This window comes from Helianthus annuus, chromosome 11 (genome assembly GCF_002127325.2).
Source record: "Helianthus annuus cultivar XRQ/B chromosome 11, HanXRQr2.0-SUNRISE, whole genome shotgun sequence".
Lineage (NCBI taxonomy): Eukaryota > Viridiplantae > Streptophyta > Magnoliopsida > Asterales > Asteraceae > Helianthus > Helianthus annuus.
The window spans coordinates 132311541-132317540 of NC_035443.2; the positions used below are offsets into that span (position 1 = coordinate 132311541).

At 36.5% G+C, this 6000-nt stretch overlaps 1 long non-coding RNA gene across 2 annotated transcripts; it reads right to left on the reverse strand.

Moving 5' to 3' along the window:
* Window positions 1–1462: 1462 nt before the first annotated feature.
* LOC110892014 lies at window positions 1463–4917 on the reverse strand. 2 transcript variants are annotated; one of them, XR_002565761.2, is made up of 3 exons: window positions 4595–4917; window positions 3327–3410; window positions 1463–1672 (listed from the first exon to the last, which is right to left on the reverse strand). It is a non-coding gene; the product is annotated as an uncharacterized LOC110892014 (long non-coding RNA). The 2 variants fall into 2 exon arrangements; XR_004873185.1 differs by having other exon boundaries at window positions 3327–3415.
* Between the last annotated feature and the right edge of the window lie 1083 nt (window positions 4918–6000).

Genomic DNA, 6000 nt, shown 5'->3' on the forward strand with positions numbered 1-6000 from the left:
TTCAAGGTCAAACTGACATTTCTTACTTACCGTAGATGTAAAGAGGTACACATTCGTACGTCTTTCCCTTCATGTTTACCTACAAGGACATCCATTACATCATTTTGGTATTCTTAACAAAACTCACCCTTCTCATTCATACTTAAATTATTGTCCGGGTCGTAGCCCGTCATTCATTATGACTCCTAAGAGTCCATTACTAACATATTTAACACATAACTTGTTCGAACTTCTTTCTTTCGCTTTAAAATTTAGGTTTGCATGCCCATTACGATCATTCTTTTGTTTATTACTTTACATTTATCCGTATGACTCGTTTGACACAACCATGGTCAAACTGTCGACACATTGTGATGTGGATTAATTTCATCCCTTTTTATATTTTAAATCCGTCCTTCGGACGCAATCATAGCATCCATACCTTTCATTATTTCTATGTTTTGAATCCGTCTAGCGGTTTCGAACATTCTCTTCATGCATTTCATACCTTGAATCCGTCTCACGGATTCAAACATATCATTCATGCCTTTCATCCTTGAATCCGTCTCACGGATTCAAACATTGCATTCATAACTTTCATTCCCTGAATCCATCTCCCGGATTCAGACATATTATTCATATCTTTCTTTCCTTGAATCCGTCTCATGGATTCAAATCATTTCATTCATACATTGCATTCCTTGAATCCATCTCGTGGATTCAAACATTTCATTCATACATATCATTCATATCTTGTTGATCCGTACCTTCTTACGGATTCAACATTCTTCATTTTTTTTTTATCACTCATACTTTTCATTCCTACATAGTACTCTCAACTTCCCGAGAGTCTTAATTCCCATTTCCCCCCACACGCTCGCCTGCTACTCAACTCTACCGGACATACCTGTAACAATTATCATAATCTCACGAACGTCATACGTTTCTCGTGTACTGGCCAGGTACACAATCCACATAGTAGTTTCGTGCCTTCATGTAATTGTCACCTTATGTCCGTAGACTTAGGTTTCGGCGCGTGTATCACTTTCAGTACCTCATTACATACAATCCTTGTCTTTCATTTAAAACTTTTCCTTCCTTTAATGGACTTTACCATTGCTTACATCCTTACATTAAATTCACATACCTGGGCTCATTTGCCTACTTGTCTCAATACCTCTTTGCCTACCTTAGTATTCATTCTAGGCTGCATTCACGGATCATCCTCTTCCAACACTTATGCTTACCTTGCACATACAAAACCGTCAGTTTTGTTATACGTATACATAAATGCATACTTTCATCAACCCTTTACCTTTGGATCTTGATCGAGTCTTGGATTGTACGGATTTCTTATCTCAAGAGCACACAAGTTTGAGTTCAAGTACTTACCTTCTTGTACTTGATTCCCTCAAACCAGGGCTCTGATACCAACTTGTAAGACCCTAATGCGTATTTGACTAAAAGTCGCAGCGGAAGTTCAAGCCATAAACTTTCTTTCCTTATAATTACCTTGACTTACTTAAAACTTCATTTTAATACAACCTTTTCACATGAAGTCATCAATTGACTCATTTACAATTAAATGCATGACATGGGTTTTCTAAATTTCAACACCAACGTTTCCGTACAATCTGTCTTGTGACTCGATCCTCGATCTCTAATCCTTGAAGATCCTCGTGACTCGTACAACCTGCACTCACCACATTCATTCATACATTAGCACACATTATATAAACAAGATTCATTCACAAACACTTCACTGTTCGTCATTTTTCAAACTTTAAGCATTACATCTGCGTATCCATTCCCTGGTGAGGCTTCAGTAATGTACCTGCATTACCTTTCATTCTCAAGGTACACCATTAAAACGTTAACACTCAACGTGTCTAAATCATGCTTATATACATACTTACATACAAACATACATTCACATCTACATACATACATATCTTTCCTCCAACTTTACATACATGCATACACTCATACATGTCTTTACACATACATACATACACAATTACATACATACATACATACCTTTCCTACATCTCTACATTCATGCATACACTCATACATATCTTTATACATACGTACGTTCACATCTACATACGTACATACCTTTCTTACATCTTTACATACATGCATACACTCATACATACCTTTATACATACATACATACACATCTATATACGTAAAGGAAATTCTTAACTTAGAATCCCACAATTTAGGTACCATATTACTACATATTCTTTAGGATCCCACCTTTGGGTACCATATTACTACATATTCTTTAGGATCCCACCTTTGGGTACCATATTACTACTTATTCTTTAGGATCCCACCTTTGGGTACCATATTACTACATATTCTTTAGGATCCCACCTTTGGGTACCATATTACTACATATTCTTTAGGATCCCACCTTTGGGTACCATATTACTACATATTCTTTAGGATCCCACCTTTGGGTACCATATTACTACATATTCTTTAGGATCCCACCTTTGGGTACCATATTACTACTTATTCTTTAGGATCCCACCTTTGGGTACCATATTACTACATATTCTTTAGGATCCCACCTTTGGGTACCATATTACTACTTATTCTTTAGGATCCCACCTTTGGGTACCATATTACTACATATTCTTTAGGATCCCACCTTTGGGTACCATATTACTACATATTCTTTAGGATCCCACCTTTGGGTACCATATTACTACATATTCTTTAGGATCCCACATTTGGGTACCATATTACTACATATTCTTTAGGATCCCACCTTTGGGTACCATATTACTACATATTCTTTAGGATCCCACCTTTGGGTACCCCTACCCGTCGGCGACGCCCTCTAGTTTTTTTTGCAGTTTTCTGTAGGTTCGTTTCGTCGTCCGTACGCACTAAAACGCACGTAACTTTTGAACCGTTTACCCGTTTGACCTCCCGTTTCTTCCTACATGCTTGTAAATTCACATTCTATCATATGAACATAAAATCTTACCTCCGGATTACGGAAATCCTTAACTTACATACGTTCGACTTAACTATTTTCTAACTATTTGACCCGTTAAGGGTATTCGCGCATTAATTGGTCTATGACTGACCAAACCATCATCCCCACTTCCATACCTGCCCAAAACATTACTCTAATCGAATAACTTGCTTCTAAACCACTTTTAAGTTCGTTTACCCCAAAATACCCATCATGGGCATTTTGGTCAACCTTAAACCCATCATTTACGACGAAAGACTTTAACACATATTTGACCTCAAACATCATATTTAATTCATTACAACACTTTATTACTTACTTGTACTACGAAGTGATTACGGAAATCACTTACCTTTAGTGTTCGTATTCGCATCCGTTTCCTCGCCTCTTTTTGACCCGTTAACCTTCCATGCTTCCATCCATCTTGACATGATCCCTATACTTTCATGTCATCGCATTCACATTCTTGTTAGCATACATGATTGTACATATTAACAATCATATCAAATTCATGTTTCACATTTGACTTTCATTAGTCAATTCTAACAAGCATAAGGCATATTTCCACAAGTTAATCTTTCAAACTCATACAATTCATCGTGTCATCACATATAACACGTATGGATATAACACGCATCATATGACTTTCTATAATATCACAATTGTGACAAAAGTCCAACATTGCTACTTATGCACAGTTGACTTTCAAAAAGTCAACAATTTATCATATGAACTTTCGACTTAACCTCATACATCCATGTCATTATAGTAGACTATACTAATGACACTATATACATTTCATACTCACGATGCAATAAGCATACAACCACATGATCATCTAGTTATATGCACATACCAAACATATTTAATTCCGTTCATTCTAGTAACATAATTCTACAACTAACACCATGACCTATGCTTAACAACCCAACATCATTCTAACTTCATCCTATTCTAATGATCTCATATGCTTCACATTTAGTGTACTTTTACTTATCAATTTTGATTAAGCAATTATTCAAACATGTAGTAAACATCATACCACTCCAACATAGAGTACAATATTCTAATGCATACTTTTACTAAATAACATGGCCAACCAAATCCTACATGAATTCCATATAAAAATAGATTTCTCATGTTTATTTATCATCAAATACATCATATCCCCATATTATACGATTTCATCCATTACTTGCATACCATTTCATCTATTAATCCCACCTAGGCATTTCATCAAACACTTGGTGTGCATGCCACAATTTATGCATAATGTACAAGTGTTTCATGCTTTACTTCCTACTTCATGCTTTCATTCATCAATTAACACAAAAACATCAACAAATTCATATCACATTCAATCTACCTAACAAGAACGCATTACATACACCATAACACAACAAGATGTGAACAAGGATTGGACTTGGGTGATCATTCAAGTCATCATCCTTACCAAAACAAATGGGTTTCACCTCTAAACATCAAATTAACCTAAATCATGCATAACCCATGTTCAATATGATGATTCTAACACACACCCATTCACAATTTCATACAAATTCGCAATTTACATCATAACCCACTTCGTGAAAGATCACCAATCTAACTTTTAAGACATACCTTACAATCCCCTTGTGAAGGTGATCATTAATCCGTGTTCATTCATGAATTTAGACCTTGATTTGCCCTTCGATTTGATGATTCTTCACGTTTAGGGTTTCTTGAGCTCTCATGAGAGCTCCTGCTCCTTTCTAGAACACACGAATGTGTGTGTTTGTGTGTGTTGATTTTCATAAATAAAACCCATCTTTCCATCCTAACCGTTTTGGTCCCTCAAGTTTTCTCACTAATTAGAATTGACACAACTTTCATTCCTTATTTGTTTCTACCATACTTTTAACTAGGACGAATAACCTAGTTATTTATTTCTTGATGTACCCGATCATAACACTTAACGAATATAAACATTCGGGTTTTGGGGTGTTACATGCCTAATTACTGTGCTTACCTGAAATTGCTGATGAACTGCTACTTGATTTCTAATACTTGTATATTCCTGCATCATACTTTACATACTGTCACTACACAATTTACATGTCAAACCTTAGTGACAAACATGATGCACAAAAGCACAGTAGCGTTTGAACGGATAACCTATTGAACATGCTGATAAAGCCAGCATCAGGCAGACACTGCCTCTAAGGCCTGTATGAGCCAGAAATATTTTTACTACATCCATAGTGAGTGTAGGGATACAAGGGTTGTAGAACTGCGTCTCTAGGAATAAGATATAATGACTGGATGTGCCTAAAACGTACTCTAAGCACAAAACACAGCACTTTAATTAACATATCAGCTTCTGGCTAACTAATAAAGTGCCAAAACATGAGGAAAATATTCCTGACACTTTGGGAATAAGTTGTGTCACTAAAAATGGTATTTACGACACTTAAAAGCTTTGTTAAGCACTTTAACGGATTACTATCCAACCAAACAACCGGACTATACCCGGAACATAAAAATATTGACATTAACAATATTGGTCTTTTTCTGAGCCAGTTAGGGTCCCTGAATACCCTAACACCCGTATTAGAGCACATCACACCACTAACCAAGTTAACCCCTAAATCTAACTTGGTTTAACCTAACTAATACTTAACTAATCTAGTTGAGATCAAACTAGTACCCCCCCCCCCTTTGTAACCGGCCCCAAACTAGAAGGGACACAATTGTACAAGTCTTGATTAAAATATTGCATGTTGTCTAGTATCTAGACAACACATGGACCAAAGGATCAAGAACTTGTGATTATCTATAAGTAAAGGCCTAAGCACATGAGATTAAACATTCACATTTCATCACTTCAACCAAAAACTCTCTCCCTTGCTCCCCATAGCTCACGGCCGAACCCCCTTCCCCCCCTACATCCATTTTTCGATTTTGTTCTTCACATTCCAATCATCTACAAACTTCAAGGATCACACATAAGGAGTCTTGGAGCAAACGGAAGGCGAAGGACCTCTCTA